Raw genomic sequence first — 18,423 nt, 5'->3', positions numbered from 1 at the left:
TAGGAAAATGAGAGTGTGGAAACTAATAAATAATTTGCCAACTCCACACCAAGTTTTTTAATTAATAAAAATTTTAAAATTTATAATATTTAAAAGTTTATTGACACCTCAAAATGAGTGGGTAAGTGAATTTTATGAAAATTTATATAAAAAAATTAATTTAAAATAATTTAAAATGCATATAATTTTCAACCGGTCATATATTTATTTTCTAAAATATTATTTTTACTTATTATTAACAATCATTTAACAATTAGACTTCTTTACGTAAATATTACTTTTTATTTTAGATATTTTTTAATTAAAAATAAGTAAGTAAAAGTAAAAAAATATATATAAATAAATAAATTACTAATTTATACTTTAGCAAATTTTGTTAAATATTTTTTATGATGTAATTATTTATGAAGTTTAATATATTTAATTTATTAGTTTATTTTAAAAAGATTTTATATGAATAAAATAATTGAAAAAAAAAATCATTATCCTTTCCATTTCAATTTTTAATATAAGAGAATAATTTTCTACAGATAATTTTTTTTTATGGCTTAAGAAGAATTTTTTAATATTAAGATAACTTTTTAAATAAACTAAACAATTAGGATAATCATAATTTAAAAAAAAAAAGTCAAAAATCCAATCCCTAAATTGATTTGTGGGACCAAAATTGATTCCAAACTTAAAGTAAACACTTGGAATATGAGCATTTCTAAGGAATGAAGTAAACAAGCCACTAAAATTCTCTTTAAAATCGTTTTTTATTTTTAGTTTTAAAAAATTCTTAGCTAAATTTTTTTAAATATGATAAAAAAATTATATAAATAAAATTTGAACTTATTAGAGTAAATTATTTAACGTTTAGAGTGTGTTGGATAATAATATATTTACTCAAAATATTTTTAATAAAAAATTTATTAATTTATTGGGTAAAAATTCATTCTTAAAAATAATTAATAATAATGAATTATGGCCGTAAACCTTGATAATTTTGCTGCTTGGCAGGACCTCTTTGGTGAGACGATGGGACCGGTGTGTTAATGAAGAAATGACTAAAGGAACGGGTACTTGAGATTGAAGCACAGATCCAAATGAGATCCGAAGCCCTTTGGGAAAGAGCTGAGAAAGGTGACGTGGAGCACATGAAATGGTAACATGCGTTCCAAGTTTGATTACGTGTGGGAATCCATTTCTCTGTTTGGGGGTTTGCTGGTCTGATCTGAAAAATGCCAAAATGGGAGAAGATGGAAATTACAAGAGAAGGGTATTGTTGTGTGCTTGTTGTTATTGGACCGACCCGAACATGCTTTCTAAAACAGCCCCAAGTTAAGAGATGACTATTGCCTTTGTCTCTTATGTTAACATAAGGGACTTTTTGTAGTTCCAAAGCTTTGCATGTATGTTTTTAGAAAGATAGGAAGCAAAATAGTTTTTTATGTGATTTGTTTGGAGTATTTTTTGTTTTCTATTTTTAAATATATAAATTTACCTTCAATTTTTTAAAATTTGAAGTAGATAACTATGAAATTATAAATTTAGAACGACTATAATCTACACCTTGTTTTCTATTTTTAAAAATATAAATTTACCTTAAATTTTTAAAAATTTGAAATAAATAATTATGAAATTATAAATTTAGAACGACTGCAATCTACACCTTATTTTCTATTTTTTAAAATACAAATTTAAGGTAAATTTTGAAAATTTCGAAATAGATAACTATGAAATTATAAATTTTGAACCATACTAGACTGTAATCTACACTCTAGCCTGACCAAAAAGATATTACAAAATCTTTAGCCTCAACAAGTTCTCAAAAACTAGCAAAAAGGAAATAAACAATAGATTAAATGAGTGTTTGGTAAATCAAATTAATTAAGGTTAATTCAAGTCAATATTTGGTAAAAATAACTTTTAATAATAAATAAAAATAATTAACTTATTTTTAAAATCATATTTTTATTTTGTCTTTTTACCCCTAATTGCCCTAATTACCTATATGGTCTTCTTTACTATTCCACAACCTTTACTATTACTCGAACTCCTCTACTTTAGTTATAATTTATGAAAATAGATATGTCAATTTAATGACTTAGAATAAACTTTTAGTTAATTTTATCAAATAACCTTAATACTTAAAGTAAAAATTAAATAATAAGTTTTAAGTCAATAATTTAAGTATAATTTAACTTAAAGTTGACTTAAGTTATTAAATAATAAATATTAAATTTTATCCAATATCCTTAAGATAATGTTTAAACTTAAAACTAAATAACGTTTGATAGTGATCAGTATTAAATTGTTTGTTTTTTTTAATATTTTATTTTTATAAAATATAAACTTAAACTAAATGGAGTTTAGTATTAAGTTATTTGGTTTTTTTTAATATTTTATTTATATTAAGGATTAAGAAGTAAAAAAATCAATAGATTATTTTTAGTATTAAAAAAATCAAATATATTCAATAAAAAATTTAAGAAATAAATAATAAATTAATAAAAATGTAAAAAGTAAATGATATGAAATTTGAAAAAAAAAAAAGTTGTTTTTAGTAAAAAGTAAAAAAAAACAAACATTTGAGGTATGTTTTGCCAAAGCAAACTAAACAAGTGATGATTGTCTTTGTAAGTCTTCCTTTGTAAAAGTTACTATTATATTTTTTTTGGATTTAAAAGTAAAATTTTTAAAATATTAATATTATCTTTATTTAAAAAAATAATTCCCAAATAATAATATTTATTACATTACAGAATTTGTTCCTTTTCGTTTTGAATTTACTATTAGGACTTATTTGGGAGAACATTTAATTTTAAATTTTAAATAAAAATTGAAATCGAAACTAAAATTTTTATTTTTAAACATATTCTTTCTAATAAAATTATCCAATTAATTGCAGAAACTTTTATTAAACTTATAAAAAGGCTTTTAATTTATGAGAATTAAAAACTATCTCAAATACACCCAATATCAATGTGATAAAAGAAGCCACAGGTGATGGTAGAATGGGCCAATCAGTCATTGGAATGGACCACCAAAGTTGGGAATGTGTTTGGGCCAGCCCAAACTTCACATGCATTTGTATGTTTGGGGGCCTTTACTCCTTTTAGAGGAGGTCAAACTTAAATATCTTAGTTGGAGACTTTACGAATAAGCCAAATAACATATTGAATTAGCACACCAACTTGGTAATTGTTGTGGGTCTGAATAACAGATCCTGTATTGCAGTTTATGTACCAAGTTTTTCTATGTATTACAAAATAACCTTAAAATTTGCTTAGACTGACCCTCACCCACTTAGAAAATGAGGAAAAATTGGAAGGGATATTGATTATAACCGACGCTCTAATATATCATGCTTTCTAATACCCTCGTCTCAAACGGGGTTTCTTTGTAAGCTCAACGTATTAGAAAAAAGGTTCAAAGATATGATTTGAAAACCAATTCTATTAGCATATTGAACTATCAATTTTTTTTTGTTTAAAGTTTAAACTCGTAGAATTTGAATCCACAATATATATCATGATCTCCAATACGGAGCTCTCCAAATTATTGGGTTTAAATAAAGGAAACCCAGGGTGGCAGGGAGGCCCATATGATTAAGCTGAAAAACCCACTACTGCATATTTGGGGATGTCTACATTAAGTCCTGCAGTTAAGCTGTCATTCCCAGAAATGCTAAAAGGGGACTACATCTCTTAGCCTCATTCTGCAGTGGTCCAACATGAATTGCCATGACTTGTCACTACTCCCCTTGGCTTGTACCTCCTATTTGTATTGCTGGGCTCTTTTCTTCTCATCATACTTGTATTTTCTTCCTCCTTTTGGGTATTAGTTTGTGGATGGTGTAAATGCATAGTAGCTGGCAAATCACAAATGGCAGTGGTAGTTGCAAAATATCAAAGTGGGAGTTGTGGCCACAAAGGGGATTTAAATATATATATATAAATATTTCGAAAAAAGGCTATTTAAAAAATAAATGAAAATAGGGTACTTTTAAAATAACAAATTATTATAATTTTAAAGAATCAACTTTTGTAAACATTTTTAAAATTTTTTAAAAATGAATGATAAAAAAAAATTAATTAAACATTATTGACATTTTCTTAGGTTCCTAAACGAGTAAAAGTTTTGATGGTAGTATTTCAACTTAAAGTGTTTTTTAATAAAAATATTTTCTCTAAAAGTATTTTCAATGAAATTGCTTTTCTAAAAGTGTTTTAAGAAAAATCAGATATCAAGTAGATGATTTTTCATATTTTTTAAAATATTTTTTAAAATTTGTCAAATACCTAATTTAAAAAAAAATACCGTTTAAACTTAAAACGTTTTCTAAAATGATATTCTCCATCAAGTGAGTTTTGTTTTGAATACTTAGTGATATTATGATTTTAAAAACATTATTTTTAATTATCTCGAAATTGTACTTTACAAGTAAATCAAGGAACTTTTAAGTATTTGATAATTCATATTATTAAATTATTATAGTCAAATGCAATGATTAGATACCTTAACAACAAAATTCAACCTTCAATTAAATAAATCATTGAATATTTAAAAATTAATGATTAAGTTGGTTTAAATTAAATTATTCTTAAATTTTTAATATAAAACTTATCATTTATTTTTTATTTTAAGTATTAATGTTGTGGAATAAAATTAATTTTTTTATTTTAAATTATTAAATTGACATATTTACCTTCATTATAATTAATGTTTATTATTAAAACTTTTAACTAATATTTAGTTTTATAAAAAATGAGTCATGAATGTGGAATTATAGTTATTAAATATTTTCTTATTAAATATGCAAATAAGATAAAAAAAAATGATATTAATAATAAGTGAACTATTTTGATTTAATATTAAAAAGTCATTTTTAATTCTAAATTTGTGATATTAAATCATTAAGTAGATTTACCAAATACCTCTTATTGATATTATCATATAAAATGATTAGCTTTTAGTAGCTATACCCAATTTTAAAAAAATAAAAGTGTTAATAAATAAAAAATTTTAAAAGTGCAATTAATGGAGTGATAGTAACGTTGCCACTAAATGGGTCTTTCAAATATGACTTAAGCATAAAAACAATACAATTTATATTAATTTTTTATTTTATTTTTTATGGAAAGATATCTATAAATTTGATTGAAAGATAAGATGAAATAACAGTGTGGACCCCGCATTTCGGCTCAATGCGTTCCCCACTCAAAGGCGAGTTCGACCTTTGTCTTGAAAAATTATGATTTTCATTTATTAAGAAAATGACTTGGAGTCGCCACTTATTTTTGTTTTATTTTTACAAGGGTAAATAAAATAAGAAAGAATGCTTAAAGCGAGTCTGCGAAAAACCGGTTCGGGTTCGGGGGTCAGGTTACTTATTGGGAAGGTACGGTAAAGACCGCAACACCCTTCTAAATCCCTAAAGTCGAGTCTCTACTAATAGAGTGAAGCTGACATGACAATAGATGAATAAATCAATGAATGCTCAAAGCAAAACATGCACATACGAGAGTCGGAAAATGCATATAACTAGCCAGAGTGGGAATGAGTGTGTACCTGAGCAGCGAACCACTATGCGCTATCAAGAGAGAGGGTTAATGCAAAATAAAGAACAATCTCATGCATATCCTAAAACGGAATGGATCTACCAAGTGTGATATTCAAGTCAGTCAATCAACCCATCAATCATCAAAATCATGTATGTAGGGCTCTCACCAAAACCCATTTATTTTGTATGAATTAATATCACATATTCCATCATTTCGGAATTATGAAAGAAACATTCATGCTTATTAAAGTCAAGAGGAGCAGAAGATCGCGGGCGGAAATGGATCCGGCGAATCGCGAGTGGCTGACGAGCCAAGTTGTCCGGGGAACCTAAATTGTCGGCTGTGGATGCTCTCCGGGTGAGCGCTATTAGAGGATCCGGACATGTCTAACTAGGGAAGTTGAATCGCCTCCTCTCCCATCCGGCGCTAGGCGCCAGATGCAAAATATCCAGGGAAGACGAAAACGTCATGGGGGACAGAATTCTGGATGTGAGACATCCGGAGAAGGTGGAGCGTCGGCGGACAGAATTCCGAATGTAAGACATCCGGATAAGGTGGGAATGACGGCGGACAGAATTCCGGATGTAAGACATCCAGATAAAGTGGTAGGAATGGCGGCGAACGGAATTCCGGATGTAAAACATCCGGATAAGGTGGGAATGACGGCGGACAGAATTCCGGATGTGAGACATCTAGATAAGATAGGAATGGCGGCGGACGGAATTCCGGATGTAAGACATTCGGATAAGGTGGGAATGACGGCGGACAGAATTCCGGATGTGAGACATCCGGATAAGGAGAGTTGCGTGACATTTTTTAAGGAGGATCCCACAGGTAGGTGAAGGTTTAGAGAGGGAAACAGGTTTGGTGGTATGGTCAAATGGGTGTACACGTGGGTACGGTAGAACATGGTTATGAGTAGCATGAAGGATGGGTATGAGTTGTATGGTTATGGAAGCTTGGGCAAGTGGTTTCAATGGGTATGTGACGGAGTGAAGGATAGGATGCACCCGTGAGACTCCATGTAAGTGAGGGAGTGAGATGGAGAATGAATGAGAGGAAAATGGGTGTGGTGGAGGATGCTTGATTCCTGCAAGCTCAAGTGTGGAAATGGGTATGCCGACCTAGAGAGAGAGGTGGATAGATGAACGACGGGTATGGTGGTAAAGGAAAAAAAACATGGAGATGAGATGACGACACGCTTGCATGGGAATAGAGATAAGGGTCATGCAGAGTGAAGACGTGTGCCTGGACATAAACACAATGGGCAGGCCACCAGCAGGTGTGCCCTTACGTCTAACCGACGAATAGGTCTGGTAGTATGCACTCAGGGAGGAAAAGGAAACAAGGAGATAACAGGATAACAACAAGAAGAAGAACATGAAGACTTTAACCAACACATCGGACCCATTTCATCATTTCATCCATGGGTCCAACATCTAGTGAGTTAAGATGGAAAACACTCGTCAGAATAGGGCATAAAACACAGCAAACTCTTCCAACATTTAATCAGTAATCACCAAAACAGGGCAAACCAACAAGCAGAAATGAAAAATCATTGAGAACCAGACCTGGACAGTATGAAAAGAAATGGAAAATATCCAGGAAAAACGAATGGTCATACTTGGAAGTCTCCCTTCTCAGCTCCGTGTCCTGGATTCCCCCCCAGCAACTCTACGCTCCTCTCTTCTTGGCTCCCTCCTCAAGCTTTCAACCGATACTTCTCTTTTTTTCCCCCAAACTCTCAAAAAAAAAAAACCCTTCTCCCCTATCATCCTGTCCCCTCAACCCTTTTCCCCCCAAAAACCTCTTCTCGTTTCCCGGGTTTTGCCTTCCCAACGATCTCTGCCACAGCCACCTTTCTTTCTACAGCCACCTTTTCTTTTGTAGCTACCTTTCTTTCTCTCTCATCCGCGCCCCCTAACGGCCTGTGGGACCCCATTTCAGAAAGTTCCTCCATGTGTCAAAGTCCTACTGCAACTTCAAAAAGCGAGGTTGATTCCTTATGGCCACTAAGGATGTGACACGTGGCCCGCCGGGATAGTGACACCTGGCTAAAAAATGTGATATGCAAAAACAAATAGAGAAAAAGTGACCCATGCCTAAATGGGGGTCTACAAATAGCCAAAATCAAATTTTATAATATTTCTAGAAAAATCTAAATTTTACATTTAATTTTCAAACTTGGGTCTTGCATGGTTAGATTTGTGTTAATTAAATTAAATTGACATGTTTACAATTTTTTTAAAAAATTTATTATATATTAATATCAAATTTTAAATAAAAAATTATAATAAAAAATAGAAAAATTATATTTTTTTATTTAATCACATCAAGTATTAAATAAATCTCCCTAAAATAAAAAATTGATTTGACACTCCACACACGTTGAAAACTTGTACGAAAGTCACTCCGTGGATTAGAACATTTAGGAAAGTTTTGTGTCAATCACTTTCATTCTTCTTATTAGACTATGTGGAGCACTTATAACCACAGCTCCAAATCAATTATTTCCTAATAATTATTATATCTCATAAATCTTATTAATTTATTTATAAATAATATTTCGATCCTTAACTACCAATATATTGTAAATATTAAACATCTTGTGTAACACGTTATAGGCCAAAGTCCCATTATTAAAACCTGAAGACCAAACATATATAATATAAAAGTATAAGAAGAATAAAAAAAAAATAATAATAAAAAAAAAAGGCCGAGTTTGGTATGTGGCTATGATTACGTGGAACGCAAGAAGGAAGAATGGGCCACGAGTGAATGATACAGGAGTACACGTGGTAGGCTAATCAGAAGATGCTCATTTTTTTAATGCACTTTTTTTTTTTTTTTTTTTTTTTTCGCGTATTCTGTGGCGTGACTTGTGAGCTTATCCACTCACTTCTTTAAATGACGGCGCAGATTTCTTGTTCCCAAGCATGCCAGCCGGACTTTGGTCTCAGGCGGCGCTCAACTCATTCCGGCTCCTCTCGGCTCGGCTCCACTATTTCTTTGGTGGCTTCATTATTTCATTTTGTATCCCTGCTAACCATGGCCGAATTCAACGATTTTTTTAGTATAATTAATTTAATAAATAAATAAATTATTTTTAGGCTAATTTATGTAAATTAATTAATTAAATAAATGTGTTATTTAACTTATTACAATTATAACCTATTTTAACTCCTATTTGATCCAATTAGAATTTAGAATTTAATTTTGAATAAAGAGATTAATTAAATTATAATATTCCAAGTTTGGAGGGATATAAATATCAAGTGAGAATTTGTTATTAAATAAATTATAGGTAATGCTAGTTATTTAATTACTAAATCCTATTTAGATTTATACTTTTTTATTTATTTATTTTAATTTGATTATTATTTATATCAAACAATTGACATATTTGATCAAATACACAGGAATTATTACCATTTTTTTAACAAATATATTTAAAATATTATTAAAGTTGTTAATTGAAGGAGGCAAACCCTGTGAAATGATAAAGGTATCTATTGAGTACAATAATATCACTCTTAAGCTTGAGAATGAGTTACTCAAGTTATTACTCTTAAAATAGACTTATGGGATATAATATCAAATGTCATAGAACGTTGAGTTTACCTTGTTTAATAAAAAAAATCACCATTAATGTCATGAATTCTAATCAATCATGAAAGCTCCATGTTGAAAGAGAGATTATTGGGGTATAATAATGTTTTTTTTTTAAAAGTTGGGGATGAATTATTCAATGTCAAATGAAATGAAAAGTTTAATCTATTCTCGTTGAATATAAATTAAAACTTAAGAAGTAAGAAGATTAGAAAGAATGATAAAGAAATCAAATAGAAATTTTGTCAAACACAAATTAAAACTTAAGAAGTGAGGAGGTCAAAAAAATGATACGAGATCAAATAGAAAATTTTTATGATAGTCAAAATTTATTCATTTTTTATATAAAAAAGATCGAATTTGAGACTTTTTAGAATTATTTAAAACAATAATTCTCTTATTAATCATAACATAATGATATTGAAGACCCTACCAATGATACATGTTACAAAGACACAATACCCTCCTCCTTTTCACTTCAACCAAAATGAGTTTGATGTACATCAATCTCATCACAAGACTTTATCTCCAACCATCAAACCAAAACTTTGGAGTGAGTCCCAAAATGCTAGTGGGAATCATCTAGATGCATAAGTCCATTTTGGGTCCCTTATGCCATATACCTTTTGATTAGATAGAATTATTAGCATTATAGTATTATATCAAACACTATGTCTGAGGTGATACCTTTGAACGATATAGAAAGATAATTAGTTACAATTATCTTGGAGGAAATATTTGTCCTTTTCTTAGAATATGATTAAGCAACCATCTTGGGTGTATGTGTTATTTCCTTCACTAAGAGATAGAGTAGAGGAAACCCTCTTGATATATGTTAATGTCATGTTTGAATTGTAAAATGTGTACATCAATAATACATACCCTATTTTATTTACTTATCCTAATAAGGAGGTTATATTGATGAAATAATACTATAATAATGCTCTTGTTATAATATAAAATAAAAGACAACGAAAAGTATAAGGGGTAATAAAGAGAAACATAAAAAATACTCTCTTAGGAATGCTCCTTTCACAAGGTTGCCATTTATAGGCTTGTAAGGAAAATTTTATATTTACGACTTTAAATAAGAGCAATAGAGGGAGAGATAATAACAATTTATTTTATTAATGCAAATGGCAAGGAATAGGTTAAAATTTGAAAGATGGTTATTTATTAAGAATATGACATTTATATCATTCCTCCTTGGATGTCCACCATAGTTTGGAGAGAACAGTCTTGTTGAAACCTTATAAGAAAAATGGGAGAAAAACCAAATGAAGTAAAAGAAGTTCAATATTCTTGTAATTCATTGTTATGATATTGATTTGTTAAGATCATTTTATTAACAACCTTGTCAATAAAATCCAATGAGACAAATAGATGAACAAAAAAAAAGTGTGATACACTAACTTCCTTTTATGAACATGCTTTCCCTCGTGTTGATATAAGCATCTCCACTAATTTTATTTTGAAAGATTATTGAGTTGAAACCTTTTAATCTTATGTATTAACTTCTTAAATGTTGTAGTAATTATTATTTGAATGTATTTGCTTCTAAATTATTACTTGAATGTACTTGCTAAACATCAATTTTATTACTCTCTACTTTTTTGTATATATTGATTGATGAACATTCTTATAAGCTATTTAGGGTTCTAATAAAATTCAAGTCATTATGATATACTATAATAATTGTAATCGGTTTCTAACCTCTTAAGAAACCCGCATAGACCAATTGAATTATTTATCTATTTCTTTTACTAGGTGTTAGCTAAGATGATTGTACCATATGCATCTGGGTTGTTTCAATCCATATAAGGATCATTGTTGTTTAATAAAGTATAAACTAGAAATTTTTTTGATAAATGTTTCAAGTTAAGCTTTTTAAATTCAAAAGAGATTTTACATATATGTCATTATCTATAGATGCTTATAGATAAGTTGTGATTATATCAATGAGTAGCATATCTAGTTTATTTATTTTTAAAAAAAATTATTAAACTTATTAGGTAATAAAATGTAACTGTGTTCATTATAGAAGAATTTGTTTTCTTGTAGTCAAATTCAATACTAAGGTGGTGTTTGTTTTTTTTACTTAATTATAAATAGAACTTTAATACTTAATAGTGTTAAGTATTAAATTGTTTTTTTTTAATATTTTATATATGTTAAACATTAAAAAGTAAAGAAAAACCAACATAATACTTTTTCTATACAACAAAAAGTTTATAATAAGTTATGAAAAAATAGAAAAACAAATAACCTAAAGTTTGAAAGTAAATTACTTGCAACAAAATATTGAAAAAACAAATGCCCTTTTAAGTCTTTGTGAGAAACCTTGTACTACAAATCATGCTTTATACCTTAAGTTGGGGTGCAACAATGTCATTCTTAAGCTTGAAGATGGGTTACCTAAATGATGATTCTTAGTACAAGCCTACGTGGTGTGATGTCAAATGTCATAAAAGATTTGGTTTACTCTCACTAAACATCAATTGGTTTTTAAACAAGATGATTAAAACCTTATTCAACAATTGACATCAAAATCAAGAGTTATGGATTCGAGTCATGAGAGCGTCATGTTAAGAGAAGGATTGTTGGGGTGCAACAATGCCGCTCTTAAACTTGATAATGGGTCACTGAAATGATGCCTCTTAGAAAAAGCTCATGTGATGTAACATTAAATGCCATAAAAGATTTGATTTATCCTTATTGAACACTAATTGGTTTTTGGATTGTCAACATTGATTCAATAATATAATTGAAAGTTATTTGATTTAGTATGGAAAATACCTAAAAGGGCGAATAGATGTTTAAATCTTTTGAGTGCAAAATTAAATATCTTCAATTATTTAATCACCTATTTTTAATTTAGAGAAGCCCAAAGAACAATCAATATAATAAAGATAAAAAAATTTTACATAGAAAACCATCCACACAATGTGTGGATGTAAAATCCTTGGGGTCAAGGATCTCTAATCACAAATCCATTATTAGAAAATACAATACACAAATTTGTTTAGTGGATGCTATTACTAATCTACAACATAGCATCACATGTGCTCTTAGTGGGTCTTCCCTTAACATTTGAGGAGATGCATATCTTCTTCTCAACCTAGAGCATGTAAAGACAAACGTCTTAATAGTTTGGATTGCAAAAAAAACTAATTAGGTTTTTCCAATATTTGCATTTTTGGTATGTTATTGATATGAGGGTTATTTAATTAAAAGGTAATTGAAAACTCAAATTTTAAAATATAATCTTTTATCATTTTTTGGTCTCATTTTGAGAAAAATGTCTTTATTGTTTTCTTATAAAAATAACATTTTTTTTTTAAAATGTATTATAAATACTTGAAATGGTTAAAGATATTTATGTCAAAGATGAGTTATTCTTCAAACAAAAATGTGAGAAATGATAAATTTAAAAATATGAGAAGTATTTCATCCCTTTTAACAAATTATTTCTTTATATAATACAAATACCTAGTAAATTCAAATTAAGATATTCAAAATAAATCCAATTACAATCATAAAATTATTCCAATTATAATTGTAAATTTAATCCAATTGTGCAAAATTAAAGATCTATTATGAGTGTTTGAGCGCCCTTAAAAGTTTTTAAACTTACTTTTAAAATGTTTTTGTTCAATTTAAAAATCCTTCAGTCCACTACACATTTTATATAAATCCTATTAGTCTCTATTGGACTTTTTTGTGCTTCCATTATTTTGGCTAATCACATAGCAACCTCATATCTTCAATGGAGAATAAGACAATCTTAAAAAGTCATATGTAAAAAGAAATTGAACAAAATTATCAACTTAAATTAGATAGTATAATGTATTCACACCTTTTGATCTCATTTTTCTTGTTTCGTTTTAGCATAAAAATCCATGTATATTCAATAGATTTTGTGCTTTTAAATGGTTGAACTATAGGTCTAAGTATTTCCCCCTTTTTTTTTAATGAGTTTAGCTTTGTGCATATATATATATATATAGTGACTTTCTTTTTTAAACTAGAAACTATTGCATGAAATGCATGAACACTAATACAAAAAGTAAATATTTATCTTATTTGACAACATAAGATATATCTTACTTTTTATGTAGGAGTTCTTTAAGTCTTTATTTTTAGAAATAAAGCAGAAAATATATTCAAACACAACCAACAACTTAATTAAGATTTATTATTATTTTGAATTCAAGTTTAGAAGTATTTTCTTTTACTTTAAAAATAAAAGTGTGAATTACAAAAGTTTACTTGAGTGTTTATTAAGAGGAAGCTTGTTTTTTTAACTTATCCTGAAAGCAATTTATTCTTAAATTTTAAATATTTATTTTTAATTTTTTATTTACCTTATTACTAATTCTTCAATGTTTTTTAAATAGATAAAAAAATTCAAAATATTTAACTTTTTCTATATATATTTTCTTTTAAATCCATAAAAAATCTCAACTCTCAAATCATACTGAATACCCGTTTTTATCACTTCCCTGTTCTATCACTTTACCTTCTAGAACCTTGTTTGTTTTTTCTTCCATAACTTTAATTTCAACAACTTAAAAATAATTTATATTATCTTAAAACTTCTAGAAATACATGAATTTTTTTTGGTCAAATAAGAATTAATTTAAAAATTATTTTTCTTAACACTTAATATAATAAATTAATTATTTTTCTTAACACTTAATTGAAAAAACTATTAAAAAAACAAAAAACTTAATACCCAATATTATTAAGAATTATTTAGTCCTAAGTTAAATTAAGTTCTATTTAAAATTAAGTTAAAAAAAAACATCATTTAAGTTTCAATTTATATTCCTTAAACTTTTATTTGAATTAATGTGAAATAGATATTTTGATTAAAATTTTTCTGCAAGACTACCTATCATTAGGCTAAAATTAAATCATTTGTCTAACAATGTTTGTCTTGTCGTCTGTTGATATTATTTGAGTTGGGTTTTTAGGCGGAGAAATGGGTGATCTAAGTATAAAACTTGATATATACTCACTTTTTTGGAATATATAAGGTTTGTTTGATAATTGTTTTTTAAAACAATTTTCTATTTTTTAAAATAAAAAACTAGAAAAGGTAAGAAAACTATTTTCTATTTTTTATTCTCAAAAATAAAAAATATAATATTTTCAAAGTACATGTTTTTATTGTTTTCATTTATTTCTTAGGAAATGTTTCAAAAAATAATTATATAAATATAAATAATGATTAAAAATAAAACTTGAAACATAAAAATTATTTTTAAAACATATTTAAAACATTTCAAACTCTCAAATAAACTTTTATTCTATGAAATAACAAAAAATAATTTTTCATAATTGTTTTTAAAAACATGTACCTGCCCATATCTTTTTCCCGTGACGACCACTTGTTAACCTTGTTTGTTTGCCTCATCTTTTTGGTAACAACATAAACCTAAAGTCGCCATAACATGTGAGGTTGGTAGGTGTTTGGAAAAACAGAAAGTCAAATCACGGGAAACAAGCCCACATATTCTCATTTTACATGCATGGTTGGAAAAGGTGAACCAAAATTTTCCTAATCTTTCACATTTTTTTTTTCTTTTTAATTTTTAATTTTTTTAAAGTCTATTCTCAAATTTGGCCTCTTAAGAGTTACCATGAAATAACACAAAAGAGTCCCGAGTAGGAATAGCAACCGAAGAGTCATTCCGATGGGATCCTTTCCTATGATTTAAACTTATTTTTATTCTTATTATAAGACTATGTTTGGTCACCCAAAAATTTGGAAAAAAATGTAAAAGGAATGAAGGGAAATAAAAAATATATTTATAATAAATAATTGTTTTTATATTTTTCTTTCAATCCATTTCACTTATTTTTTTTATTATATAAAGTTAAATAATTTTAAAATATAATTTTTTTAATTAATTTTAATTATATTTGATTTTCTTTCATAATTTTTATAGTGAAATCAATCAAGAAAAAACCTTTTCCTTAATAATATTTTTCTTCTTTTTGCATTTTTCGAAAGCCAAATAAACTAGGACACATGCATGAGAATTTCTCATTGATTTAATTTTAAATCTTAACTACATTAAAAATAAATATAATTTATACATAAATAAATAATGTAATTTTTTATAATTTACTTTTTTTTATTAATTACATATATAATCGGGATAGAAAGAAACAATTCACTATCAATGCATTCTTTCACCTTACCTTATCCAAGGTTCTCTCATATGATTTTGATATTAATTTATTATAGCAATAATGTTATTGATTGTGTCATAAATATAAGATTAGGTAAATTAATGAACAAAGGACATGCCATTTTAGTACAATTTTGTACAATTATACCATGATTCTCGAATATAAGAGTAGATACAAATTTTGATTTGTATTCCCGTCCAAATTTTAAATTTTCCTTTTTAATATAAAATATTTAGAAATATATTCTAACAACTTTCATTCTTCTATAAGAAAACTTTATTTTATAAAAAAAAATATCAATATAAATATTCTAAGTAACATTCTTTACCAAAATAAATACATACCAAATTTTTTTCCAACCCATACAATCAAATAGACAACTTAGCTTCTTTTGTATGACATCAAATTATTTGGCATATGTTAAGTCTTTCAATCAATCATGATCCATATTAAAACACATCAAATATGTGATTACACGTCACCAATGCAAAAAATAAATTATTATTCAATAATTGATAGAAAAAACTAAATTGATAACTCCATTTGTAATTTTTTTTTAACAAAACAAGTGAAAATTCTTCTTCAATTTCCAAGCAATTACCTTAAGGTGATGTTTGTTTTTTGACTGAATAGAAAAAGTTAAAATATTTGACTTTTTCGATTTAATTAAAAATAACATGTTGACATTATTGAATATAATTAAATTGAACTATTGATAACAAATTTATTTTAGTTATATTGGATGATGTCAACAAATTATTTTTACCTGAAAAGAAAAAGCCAAATATCACCAAAAAAACAAACATCACCTAAAACTTTATTTGGTTTATTAAAAGCACTAAAAAAAGAAAAAAATATTAAAAAAAATATTTTTTAAAAATTTAAAATTAATTCAAAATTTATGCAATTTGAAATTATTTAATCTTAATATAATAGATAAAAATAAGTTAAATAAATTGAAAGACATTTATACAAATAATTTATTATTTTTTAATTTATTACATTTTTCCTCTATTTTTTCGGAAAAAATGTCATAAATAGTTTATTCGTGCCTTCAAATAATTAAATCACAATCATAATTCATCAGTGCTATAAATTGTTCATTAAATTCTTCACAACCATAACCGCGTTTACATTTTGACGGCCATTATGAAGATGAGCCTTAGAGGCATAATTAGGCCAACTCACCAACCAAGCCGTTGTCGGCGCCGATTCTTGTCCCTCAAGCTTCATGCGGAGTTTCTTCTCGCGTCCACGTGATTTCTCCCTCTCGTATATCTTGCCGTGAGATTTCGACATCCTGTGCTCATTTATGAATTATGTTCACATCTTTTTTTCTTGATTGACTATTATGCCCATCCCTCTAAATCATTGTCTGTAGAGCTCGCCCAAAATTTTAACATGGGCCTTTCGTTGATGACCCATTTAGCAAATTGGGCTACGTACTTAAGCCCAAATCTTAGCCTATTTATGAGTTTGTGGCATGAGATGTGGACATTATATTTGACGTGAATGCCTACCTAGTCCCGACTCTCGAATGAATCGAAAATTAACCGAAACTATTGTTAACAACCTTCAAAATAGTCTCTTTCGTCTCCTAGTCCTAAATTTGATCGAACATAGAGCGATTTAATTAGCTTAGTGGTCTACTTTTATAGGTCCACCATTTATTAAATGATCGTGTATGGGTAGTCGGAAGTTGACATAAATTTGGTAAAGCCTACTTCCATTGAAGTGGGAATGGATCGGGATTTTCTTTTCTTTGCTTTAAAGAGGTAAAGAAATGTAAATCCCCTATAAAGTAAAAAATATGGTATGTTCCAAACTAGGGAATAATAAAAAAAGGCATAAATGTCGACTCGAACAAATTAAATTTATCTTAAAAGATAATAAATTTGACTAATTTTGCATTTAAAGTTGATTTGTATATTGTTAGTTTTGCTTTTGAATTAGTCAAAAGTGACGGTGAAGCAAAATGACAATTTTATTCAACCCGTTATTATTTCATTAATATTTGAATAATTATTATTAATATTATTATTTTCATTTTTATTATGCTGGATCAAGATTATTATTGTCAAAGTTTCCTCTGAGTGCTTCATTTCAAAATCACAACAAAAAATAAAATAAAATTTAAAAACATTATAGGTTTATTAAATTGATAAAAACATGACAAAAAAACTCAAATCTAAAATCATTATGAATTTATTAAATTGATAAAAGTAAAATTAACATGTGATGTCATGTAATTTTTAAAAACCCGATTCAAATACCACATTATGTAGCATAATTATGTATGAGATCATTATAATGAAGAATTTAAAATCTAAATATTACAACCAGACGAATCAATTATTTTTTCGTGAAAAAAAAAAAAAGACTTTCTTAGCAAGTAACTAAAAATATTATTAATAAATAAAATCCCAAAATCTCGTGAGATAATGAATAGATGATTGCTTGGGAAGAGGCCGTACCATTTCATTGGATTCCTTCTCCGTTTGATATGGTGTCCATCATTTCAACAATTATACAGTGCTACTCACCACATTTAAGTTCATGTACTCCCAACATATGTGCCGTTGGATCAGAATTCCTCAATTTCAGTGCCGGCCATTAAACTCCCATCGCAATAATTTCGAAAATATGTTTGTCAAAGATGTTTTCATCACATTTTATTAAATTCTAGAACACATTAATTTGCATACTTTTAAATAAAATTATTAATATTATTTTTTTCATATTAAAACTAAATTATTTTTATAGATTTTATTTGATAATGACTTTATTTTGTTGTTTTTGGATTTTTAGATAAAAATAAAAAATATTATAAAATTGTTTTGAAAACTGTTTTATAAAAACGTTTTTAAAAATACCCAAAACCTCCTATATTTTCTTTTAATTAATTTAGGTTTAAAAATGATTAGTATACATAAAGTTTTATTAAGTGCATGATAAAAATAAAAGTTTATTAAAAGGATAAAATTAAAATATTTGGAAAAAATGTAAAAAATTACTCTTAAAAATATAATTATTAAAATAAAATTAAAATTTTGAAATAAAATTA

This window comes from Vitis riparia, chromosome 19, assembly GCF_004353265.1.
Source record: "Vitis riparia cultivar Riparia Gloire de Montpellier isolate 1030 chromosome 19, EGFV_Vit.rip_1.0, whole genome shotgun sequence".
Classification (NCBI taxonomy): Eukaryota; Viridiplantae; Streptophyta; class Magnoliopsida; order Vitales; family Vitaceae; genus Vitis; species Vitis riparia.
The sequence above is the reverse complement of the archived record's forward strand: the minus strand, read 5'-3'. Positions refer to the sequence as shown.